Here is a 12251-nt window from a genome sequence, read left to right as displayed (position 1 = left end):
GTCGGATACGCTTCCTGTGTGGGTAACGCAGTGCCACACGCGGTCGCCCAGACCTTCACTGAAGAGGAAGGCGTTGAACACGCTTCCTGTGTGGGTAACACAGTGCCACACGAGGTCGCCCAGACCTTAACTGAAGAGGAAGGCGTTGAACACGCTTCCTGTGTGGGTACAACAGTACCACACGAGGCCACGAGTGCCTCGGATGTCGTAGCGACGACATCCCTAGACGTGGGCAGCAAAGCTCCCCGTCACAGAAGCCGTCGGCAAAGACGCCGCCGCCGCCTCAAGTCGGATCCGAACTTCGTTCCGATCGACGTCGCTTCAAGCGACTCGGAGTCCAGGGACCGGGCTCCTCCGACAAGGCCGGTGGAAGAGTGTTATCACATCTTCGATAGCGAGACGGGTTTACCCGTCAAGGCATCTGGTGTCCACTTGGAACCGTTGCCAGAGGTTGCAGAGATACTGCACCTCGAGGAAATGACGGCTGAGTCTTTCCTGACCAACCTCAAGGCTGGAAAGATTGCTGAGATGGTACTCATACGACCTGAGACCACTCAGGAGGAGCTGAACTCCTCCTCTGTCTTAGACGAGAACGTCCTGGAAGACATGAACAAGCAGCGTCAGGCGCGCTTGGGTTCTTAGATTCTCAAGAACCCCAAGGATCCGGTGTATCCTTTGGTGACGGAGTATGCGGACGTGGTGAACAAACACCCACCGACCCAACTCCCACCGGATCGAGGCGTACGGCACGAGATTGATCTCGTGCCCGGCACAAAGTATTGTGTCACGAGGCAATGGCCTCTCTTGCGCGAACAGTGCGAGGTCATTGATGCTTTCTTCGCCGCGAAAGCGAAGGCAGGCATGGTGTGGGAATCGAAATCCCCGCACTCGACGCCGACTTTCTGCGCTCGGAAGCCGTACGGAAGTGGTGTCTGGATCACGCTTATAACAAGCTGAACAACGCGACGATGCCGGCCCAAACACTAATCCCACGAAAGGATGTGTTGTTGAACAACATGGCCGGGAGCGTACTGTACAGTGCGCTGGATTTGGTAGACGGATACTACCCAATCCTGATGCGAGAGAGCGACATCCCGCTCACCGCGGTAAGCACTCCAAGCGGCATGCTTTGGGAGTGGCTCGTCATGCCGCAGGGCTTGTCTAACGCCCCGGCGACGCTCAATCGCCTGGTGACGCAATTGCTCCGCCCTTTGCGTACCTTCGTACAGACGTACTTCGACGACGTATTCGTCCATAGCCGTGCCGAGGGACGCAAGACGGCCATGTAGGTGCATCTAGGACACCTCCGTCGAGTGTTGGACGTAATGCGAGCGAACAAGCTCTACGCCAACATCGACAAGTGCGTTTTCGCGTCACCAGAGATTAACGTTCTCGGTTGCTTCGTAAGCAACGTGAGCGTTCGGGCTGACCCAGACAAGGTCAAGGCCATAGCAGCATGGCCGACGCCCCGATCCCAGAAGGATCTTCGAAAGTGGTTGGGTTTGGCCAACTACCTTCACAAGTACAGCGCTGGGTACGCGGGCTTCGCTAAGCCCTTGTCGAGCCTCCTTCAGAAGGACGTCGACTGGCGCTGGGAGCAAGAGCACCAGGATGCTTTTGACAGCATCAAGGCCAGCCTCCCAGAGGCCCCTGTCCTGGCCCTGCCGGACGAGACGAAGCCGTTTAGCGTCGTCTGCGATGCCTCCGACTACGCCATCGGATGTGCATTGCTGCAGGCCGACACGGCTGAACAGGAACGAGTCATCTCGTTCCAGTCCAGGCAGCTCAAAGCCGCCGAGCGGAACTACCCTGTCCATGACAAGGAGCTCCTGGCAATGAAATATGCCCTTGTGAAGTTCCGTGTTCACCTTCTGGGCTCTAGGCCCTTTGTGATCTACACAGACCACGCGTCCTTGAGGACGGCGACTAACTCGCCTCACCTCTCCCAAAGGATGGCGAGGTGGATGTCCTTCTTCGCGGAATACAACTTCCGCGTCGAATACGAGCCGGGCAAGCTCAACGTGCTTGCGGACGCCCTCTCTCGGCGTCCCGACTATGAGTTGGCCCACATCACGCGGGTGGCAACGGATCTATATGATCGGATACGCATGGCGTATCGGGACGATAAGGCTGTCGCGCCTATCGTCAAGTTCCTTAAGGCCGGAACGAGCGCGAAGTCCGACTGGCTCTCGTCGCGACAGCGCTCACGGCTCCACCGATATGAGTTTAAAAAGGGTCTCCTCTATTACCGGGTGGAGCCCACTGATCCTCCACGGGTGGTCGTACCCAACGACGTGGATCTGAAGTTCGACATCCTCGCGGAGGCGCATGACGCGCCCTCCAGCGGCCACTTGGGCCGCGAGAAGACCTTCCTGTCGGTCTCTCAGGCCTTCTGGTGGACCCACATGTACAAGTGGGTCGCCCGGTACGTCAAGACATGTGAAACATGTCAGCGGGTCAAACCCGCAGGGCACTCTTCGGCTCCACTACAGAGCCTGCCCGTACCGGCTGGTTTGTTGTAAGTCGATGAGTCTTGACTTCATCTTTGGGCTTCCCGCCGACGGACACGGCAACACCGGAATTTGGGTGTTCGTGTGTCGGCTGAGCAAGATGGTACATCTTGCTCCAGTTCCCGTCACTGTAACGGGCGAACAAACCGCAAGGTGGTTCGTCGATGGCGTGTTCCGCTATCACGGTCTCCCGGAGACGATTGTCTCGGACCGAGACCCGCGGTTCACTGCCGCGTTTTGGAAAACGCTGTTCCCTTTACTGGGAGCTCGTCTGCAGATGTCCACTGCGGACCATCCGCAGACCGACGGCCAAACAGAGCGCGTCAATCGAGTGCTCGAGGACACTCTGCGCAGTGTGTGCGCGGCAGCACCACGTACCTAGTCGACGCAGCTCCCAGTTGTTGAGTTTGCGCTCAACAACGCGGTGCACGCGTCCACGGGGTTCACGCCGTTTTACTTGAACGGCTTCCACCACCCCAGCGTGCCTCTCACTCTTCGAGTAGACACTGACTCCTCTATTCTAAGTGGGGGAGAGGCTCGGAAAGCCCTTTCCTCCCAGGTCTCGGATGTAAGACCAGTTTCGCTGCGGAAACAGGTGGAATCCTTTATGGATACCAAGCTGAACATTGTCAGCAGGGTCCGCGATGCCATGGCAGCGGCCCAAGATAAACAAAAGGAGTACTCAGACAAACAAGGAAGAGGAAACTTACGTAAATTTGAGGTTGGGGACTTAGTGTTGCTAGACACGAGGAACCTACCTCTAGACATTGTTAGCTCTGTCGGCAGCAACAAACCGAAGCACCGCTTCATCGGACCTTTTGCAGTCCTGGCCAGACATGGTGCGTCGTACACCATCGACCTTCCAAAGTCAATGACGACGCACCCGACGTTCTATGTCGGACGTCTTAAGCGGTACTTTGACCCGCAGGGGGTTGCTGACTCGCAGACCCCCCTTGACCCAGCTCCTCGAAGCGAGGGCCGGTCACAGTCGTCGACGAGGGCGTCGGAGCAGGCACTCAAGCCTCGGTCGGGACGGCAAGGCTGCGGTCAAGACCGTACGCCGGAGGGGCTCCATACGAACGGACCCCGGCGCCATACGCCGAGTACGCTGAGTACGCCGGGTACGCACCCTACGCGTACGTCTGGGAGTGTGCCGCAGGCGGCTCCGGACGTGGCAACAAAGCCTCGATCCGTCGGATCATGCGAAAGGCCTCGTCCAGATCGGACGAAGAGGCCCGGCGATCCACCCGCAGGTGCAGGCTCGCGACCTCTCGCTCCACCAGGTCCAGGCGACCCGCAAGACGAGCGAGCTCGCCCTGATTCCCGGCCTGGGCGGCAGCATTACCGCCAGTCCCAAGGCCAAGTGCAATCTCAAGCACGAGGACACGCTGACGGAGGCGGTCAACCTCAGGGTCCCGTGTCGGACCCGCAGTCGGAGCACTCGAACGAGAGTGGCTCTCGGGAGGCGCCGAGTACTCGTACTCGTACGAGGGCACCTCCGCCCCTGCTTGACCGGAATGGAGAAGTCCACTTCCACGTGGAGCGGATCCTCCAGGAGCAACGGTGTCGCGGGAAGCGACAGCTCCTCGTGAAGTGGAGGGGTTATGCCCACTCCGAGAACTCGTGGGAGCCGATTGAACGGCTCCTGATTGACTGCCCGAAGGCTGTCGCAATCTGGGAACAGAAGCGGCGGCAGCTTCATAAGTAGTCCGGGGCTTCTTGCCCGAACGGGGTACGGATGATGAATACATACCGTACCCGCGCTCATCGTGAGCGCTAGAGGCCGCGCGCTTCAGGATGTCCCTTGGCAGCATACGCTTGCTGATCAAGTGGGCAAACCTCACACGAAGATCACGCTGGTCCAGGATGTGGGTCAGCTGCTGATCTTCATGGAGTTCCCATAACTCCGTGGGCGAGTACTTGAGAGTCTCCACCCACGCCCAGAACATGTCCTCACAAGAACTCCACGTGGGACAGTTCTCGGGCATAACCCAGGCGTATCCCCAAACAGGATAGAGACCACCCCGGGTCTCGGGCTTCTTACGACAAGTCGTGAAGTCCTTAAGGGGAATGCGTTGTGGCGCGAGAAGCACACACCGAGCAGCCTCCAAGTTGTCGACGAACAACTGTTCTTTCTGAACAAGGGCTCGTTCATAGATGCCCCTAGAAGTGTGGCCGCCCACAAGGCCACGAGGAGCGACGAGAAACTCTAAGAAGAGGTCAGCCTTAGAGCTCTCCTCGGGGGGCCAATACCCTCTTGAGTTCATGGCAGCTCCCTGGCTGACGGGTGCCACCACCGAGCCCCCACGCACACGCTGGGCAGCTTGGAACTCCTCCTGCTGCTGGTCGAGGTCATTCGAGACCTTCCGGGGCTCAACAATAGCACCCTCCTCTTCCTCCTCTTCCTCCTTCTCCTCCTCTTCATCCGAGGAGCCGAAGAGACTCTGATAGGAGCGTCGAGTCTCCTTCTCCTCGCGGAGTGGAGACTTAGAGGCGGTACGCTTCTTTGAGGGCTTGGCGCCTTCGGCTTTAGAGGCCTTGGCGCGCGCAAGACCCTCGACAAGCGAGAGACGTTTGCGAGGATTCTCTTCCTCATCGCCACCGGCTTTGGGAGCGCCCTTAGCCTTAACGGCCGGACTCTCAGAGCGCACAGAGGTCCTGGGACTGTTATCACCGTGATCACTAGCGGGCGACTGCACGCTGTCATCTTTGTGCTCACTGAGCACTGGGCTGTGCCCTCCCACAGAGCCCGCAGGAGCATCATGAGTGCTCTCGGACTCGGCATCGTCCTCACTGCCCGAGTTGAACTCACGTTCTACGAACCGAGGGTTCGGACGATTGTCTGAAGACGAGGGCGACGGACTGCGGCGCCTGCTTGCGCGCTTGTCCGCAGCCGCGTCACCCGAGGATCCGATCGCCTCGGAGGCCACCTGAGTAGCCTCCTTAAGTGCAGAGCCTTTGCCGTGAGGCTTAGTGCTCTTGGCCTGCGCCTTACCGGCTGCAGCCTTGGAGCGTGTCTTAGCACCGCTCTTAGCAGTGCCACGAGGCATGTTAACGGTCGAAGTGGAGACCTTGACGAAGAGCGCACAGGTTGCTGCTCGAGGCTCTAACTGTAAAGTGAGCCTCCGCCGCGCTCGCGCGGCCAAGTCGATGGTTTTCGACTTTGAGAATGAGAGTTTGTGACGAACACCTCTTCATTCTGATTGGTCGGTAAACTGAACCTAAGTGGGGGAGGATGTAACGGGGTACGTAACCCTAAGTGTACCCTGGCTACATGAAGTGTGACACTTCACACTTCAGGAGTATGACACGTCATACTCCGGGATATTTGGTACAAGGTACCAAGATCGTTCAAAGCCAACCATTGGCTAAATGACATTGCATTTCTATAGGTAACTAATAGTTTGTATTAAACCCAAACTTAACCTACCTATAAATATACTCAGTTTACAATCTACCTTATTTAAGCCACTTCGCTCTTTTTAATTAAAGAGGGGACCTGTGAACTGCCGTTCACTGAGAGTTTGTATACTCTCGGAAGATAACTTCCTCTAGCGCAAGGTGCTGTGTGACCCCGTCACAGAGTGGGTATACTGTTTTAAAAAATATTATCGAAATTGTTAACCGTGAATATGTGCAAGGGTGCTTTATCCAGATGTATATTTTTTGGTAGATCCCGTTAGTATTATACGACCTCCATACGGAAATAAACGACAGTTTGATTTAAATTGACAAAAATATCAATAATGATACCTCATAATCGAATACCGGTTCATACCTCATTTACCAATCAAGTCAGTTAAGGAATCCAGCTTCGCGCCCCCTGTCAAATTCCATAATCTAAGATACCAGTGGGCCGTACTACAGTACATGGCCGTCCCAATACGGCGTCATTCCTCATTTTTGCATTTATAATTCGCAACAAGCCCAGATGAGCCCCTACGCCGACGGCGCGCGCTGTAAAAGGACGAGCCTCACGTCAGAAGAGCGTGCTGAAGTCATGGCAGCTCATCTGCGCTCGTGCGTGAGGTTGCAGCCGCCCAAAGCAGAGGTCGTGGTCTGTGCAGTCCGTTTTGGCTATAGTGAGTGCCAGATCGCGCGGCTGTGGCAGCGAGTGGCCCAGGATGCTTGTGAAGGCAAACCTACCAGCTACATCAGCGGCAGGAAGGGGGGAAGCAAGCACAAGTCAAGGCTATCGGAGGAGTTCCACCTCGACCTTAACCACGCCATCGCAGTTACCGCAGACCCAACATTCGTACTTTAGTTGACCCCCTCGGTATACCTAAATATACTCTGCAGGATGACTTTCTCTCGGGGGTATTCAGATGCCACACATCATGCCTGAAACCCATGCTAAGTGACGAGCAGAAAATTGCTCGAGTTCGTTTTGCCTCTGGATTTGTCCAGAAGACGGGGAAAAATGGGCTGCAGCTCGAAAATAAGATGGGGTATGTGCACCTGGATGAAAAGTGGTTCTACCTAGCTAAGGAAAAGCAACGCTTCTATTTTGCTGAACACGAGGAGGGTCCCCATTTGACGGTCAAGAACAAAAAATATATTGTTAAAGTGATGTTTCTAGCTGCTGTGGCTCGCCCACGTTGGGATCCAAGGCAGCATAAAGTGTGGGATGGAAAAATTGGCGTGTGGCCATTTGCTATCTACGAAACGGCCGAGTATTCTAGCAAGAATCGGCCTGCGGGCACGTACGCAGTGGATCGTGACATCTATCGCCAGTGTCTTTGCCGATCGGTCATTCCCAGCATTAAGGCCCTTTGGCATTCGGGCAAACAAGTCATCTTGCAGCACTACAGCGCAAAACCCCATGTGGCTGCGGATGATCCTGCTGTACTCGCGGCATGCGCGGAGGGCTTGTATAGGATGCGCCTTCAGCCACAACCTGCTAATTCACCGGATTTAAGTGCTCTCGACTTCGTTGTTTTTACTCCATACAGTCGCTCCAGCACAAGAAGAAGGCTAAAACTATCGAAGACCTGGTCAGAAATTTCGACGAAGCCTTCAAGCAGCTTCATTACAGCGCTCTAGATAGCGTTTTCGGTTCCCTACAGTCTGTGCTGATGGCTTCTATTGACGTTGATGGAGGCAACAAGTACGCCATCCGCTATCTTTCGAAAGCCGCGTTGACGGAAAGCCGTGGTCTGCTTCCGTTTGTAGTGAAATAATCTATCAGAAGGCAACAAATCTGCTAAGCTCGGGTGATACGAACCGAAGTTAGTCCTTTATCTTCGAACAATGTTATGTGTGGCGCTGGTCTTATATTTTCAGACGGAGGAAGTATTAAACTGGCTTATGAAACTCGTCAGGTGTAAATATATCTGCTATGACACGAATTTTATGTAGATTTGGCAAGACCTTATCGTACCACGACATTGCATAAGCAATAGCGGTAAATCTTAAAACAAGATGTGTTTTGGTTCTGGAGCACTAAGATAAGATTCAAAATGCACTATTAAACAAGACGACCACCAGCGCTGCAGTATCTCAACCATGGCGCCAAGACCGCTTCACACGATAGGAGACATGCGCTGCGCATCGCAAGTAATTCGTAGAGTTTGGTGTCCACAACTAGTTCCCTGATCCTACTACAGCTTGATATCTTGGGTTGAGTTCTCTCATGCACCTAGACCGTACCGCGTCGCTCCTCTCCTAAGCGAACTTTTTTATAGATATTAGTAGTAAAGTGTTTTTATTCATATGCTTGCCAGATAGCTTGCTTCAGCTCTTGGCTGGTGTGAAAATAATGTTGTCTTCAGTGTTCATCTCTATTGGTGACGACGCGACCTCGGACCACTGGAACTCCGAGATAGAAGAAGGCATTTACGTGCATATGCGAGCACTACGTTCACAACGAAGAAGTTCTCGAGCGTCTAGAACGGGAGCACAAGGTCGGCCAATCCATCAAATAATTATATCCGAGCATCATCGAAGCTGACAAGGACCAACATGGAAGAAGCTAGGATTCGTCGAGGCTGTCTGTGAGGAGGGCAAATGGCACTTAGAAAACTATCGTAGTGCTGGACAAGCAACAATCCTCAAATTTAAAGCAGAGCAATAGAATGTGATGTGGGAAGAAAGAAAAATTGCTAAGTAGCCGCCAAAATGCTTGAGCTTAAGACACTCAAGAAAGCAGCAGACGAAGATATCGCCTGACGTCTTTAGCGCGTCCTTTCATTTAGTCGCCGCTTTACGCGAAGACACTAAGTGGTGATACGCGCGCGGACTCACAAGTCCAAAACCACACCAGCTAAGGCAAAGTTTCGAGGTGATGACTGAACAGCTATCGTTGAGAGTAGCATATGTAAGGTCCATGATACGAACCAGACGGGTAAGAACTCTGAAGGCTCGTGTTCGTTTCAATAATACGAATGCGCCGTGATATATACCCAGCCGTCTTCTTCGAATTCTTGCCGCTCAAGACTGTCACAACGCGAGATGAGAAGACATTGTGGGTAAAGTGCGGCTGTAAAGGCAAAAAGGAAGCGACCGCACACTTCTATCAATTGGGCGTGGTAACAAGATGGCGCTTTTTTTGTTTTTAAAACTGGTGTATCTCCACACAAGCAGGATACATGATGTGAGCGACGCCATTAGAAATGGATTTGGTGTTCGATTGCAGAAGTAGACATCCTCCTTCAAAAGGAATACAACTGCCAGATCAATAAAGAAACGAAGTGGTGGAGCTCCAACATTCCCCATAAAATTTCCGGTGTATCCTTTTGTTCACATACACATCATGCACGACAAGGCGCTTCGCTCGTGGGATAGCATTTCTGATCAATAGACCCAACCAGGTATCCAGTACGCAGCATCGATTAATGCCGTGCTACTTAAGTCCAGAGCAAGGTGTGGACTTAAGCTTTTTATCGTACTGTATGTACAGTAAATACAAAAAAGAGGATTTTAGTCGCGTGCATGGAGTGTGTGTTATCGCTATGACCGTCTCGCGTCGGCCGCGCAGAAGATAGGCGCTGCTGTTACCAGCTATTACGAGCACGGTGATAGGGCCGGGTGTGATCAGTTGCTACTTTTGTACAGTATAAAGCTATTGGCTGTGTACTTCCACTGCAAGGATTTGCGGAATATTTGCGGTAGCACTAAAGCTTGTGAAAAGCCCCCCCCTTCATTCGCTAGCTACTTCGGCTCCTAGACTAAAGTGTAGTCAGATCAAAAGCGCAGGCTCACGAAAGGCTAAATATCCGGGGCCTATAGCATAGGACCCATCTGTATCGCTCGGTTCTGATACCCTAAACATGTCATAGCGCTCGATGGATAATCCGGGATCAATGAAGCGTTTGGACTCGGGCTCATATTCCGAAGAAAACATGGTCGGAAACAGCCGACCGGTGACCGCCCGGACGTCCCAATGCTTCATTAGCGAGCATTCCCTCAGCCGGTCGACGTGGGCCACTTGGTAGATTGAGACCCGGGAGCGCTTGAGCCGGCACATTGGAGACAGAATGAAACGTGAGTTGCAAGAGGGAGGGCTTGGCTGAATACTCATGACGCATCAGATTCAAATTTATAAGTTTTACATGTCATGAGCTATATCGTACTGAACATATAATAGCGCTACCGCCTCTATTGCTGCAAATTACTTTAGCTGATCTTTACATGACGCACATTTTGCAAGTACTCCTACTCCGACTCATCGACATGACCTTAACCGATGACCACATTACCCACAAGTACAACGCTGAGAAGCTGCAGAGGATCATCACAGTCACTACGCGTACATCGCGTCGTTGCACGATATTTTGATCCAGCAGAGAGTGACTGCGCAAGAAGTAGGACCGGCCATCGCCAACCGAGTAATCTCTGAAGCTGCCGGTCATCCATTGACGCTGTCGGAGGGTGAATAGTAGTGTGGAGCGTGCTCGCCAGCGGTATTGCACGGTATGCTCGATTTACAAACCGAGACTCAAGGAGAGAGTGGTACAGCTTCCTACTTCTGCCCGTTATGCTCAGTAGGTAAACGAGGACTGGTAGTTCTGTGTAACAAGGCACGCGGCTACCCGATGAGCCAAAATCAAACTTGCATTCTGAACTGGCATGTAGCTTGGAGCAACGGCGATGAAGATTAGTCACGTTAGAGACTATGAGAACAGAAAATCGGGAGAATTGTACAAAGTTCATTACTGAATATGAAAGTGCGTAAATTGTTCTTGTCAACCGCCCGCGCTTAAGGGATTAGCGACCATTTATACGATAATTATAACGAGCCAGAAGAGATTGGATAAAAATTGGATAGATCCGACAGTCGCATGATGGGTTTTTACGTATCGGACGAGGGGACCTTTTTTCATGACACGGATGATTCTTCAAACAACCCATTGTACTTGACGGCTGCTCTTGTAAAATCAGAAAACAATATGTCCATTTATTTTATAATGATTATTCGCTATATGATTTCTCATCCAAATGCGCAGCGTTTTGGTCGTACGTAAGCACCTGCCCTCTTAATCGTTATTGAGCTAAGCGTGTCTAATTTATCGCGTCGCCTTTTTGGGTATGAATGCGAAGGTTGTATTTGCAACCCGTACTCTCTAGCTCACTTCTCGTTTCTTCTAAATCACACGAACAACCACAGCATCTAAGCGCATACCTTTAAAACATACTGGCAGCTGGCTCTACAAGCAGATCATTGGCCTATACACACTTCAGGCAGGTGTAGCTCCTAGATGGTCGACGTAACTTTCGAACCGTTAGCCTCCGCGACAGCGTCTAACATGGAGAGCGATGGTAACCGTCGTGTCCCAGGGACACCGTCTTCAATCTCGATTACCCCTTTATCAAGCGACAGTGAGAAACTTCCTGGTGAAATAACTCGATACCAGCCAAATAGAGTGCGACGTCGCCAAAGTTGTGAAAGCGAGGAGAAGTGTATTGGTGACCCCAGCTGTAAGCGAATTCTCGACAGTGGTAATAGCTTTTCACCAGGCGAAAATCCCCCCCCCCCCTCCTCTAATACTACGATGAGGATTGTGAATATGTACGGTGGTCACGAAAAACGCCCAACGTGCATCACGAGATCGACGTGGAGATACGGCGGCTCAGCAACAGCAAGACGAGAGCAATTTGGCTATCATGGTGCATCCCATGCATGTCCCGACTATTGAGGAGGTTAGAACATTGAAGACAGAACGCAATGTTTGCTGAGGCACAATCGAATTTTAATTAACTGCGCCACGGATGCATTGCGGTTTGTCAACGGTTGTTCAACTTTGAGTATGAACTTCTTGTTTTGGACAGCTAACGGACCATCTGGAAATTGGTGACGTGTCTGTTGGGATCATATTCAAATTCAGCTATAACTTTCCAAGCTGCTCCTAAGCAAGTGTTTCCTTGACGGGTGCTCGAAAGAACGTGTATAGAATGAAGCATATAAACTCAATTTCTGCACGCGGAGTCAAGTATTTGGTCGCTGATCTATTCCACCAACATGCATCTCACACTTAGCGCTGGAGACAGTAAAAGGTTGTGTATACGCGCGCGCAAGTAAACATGAGCGCTATTGATTAAAATTTTGGTCGATACATGCTTGGCATCGCGAAACACATACCAAAAGAAAAAAAGCGTACACCTCCAAGCGTGGTCATGTTGAAGACAATAGTTCCTGCCCAACTCGCACACAAAAGCCCAGACGAGCTGTAAAGGCTTGTTGTGGCAGACCCTTGTAAAACCCAAGCATCTTGGTTGGTTTTGTCACTTTTGCTCAATTTAGAA

Source organism: Phytophthora infestans, genomic scaffold, assembly GCF_000142945.1.
Source record: "Phytophthora infestans T30-4 supercont1.11 genomic scaffold, whole genome shotgun sequence".
NCBI lineage: Eukaryota > Oomycota > Peronosporomycetes > Peronosporales > Peronosporaceae > Phytophthora > Phytophthora infestans.
The sequence above is the reverse complement of the archived record's forward strand: the minus strand, read 5'-3'. Positions refer to the sequence as shown.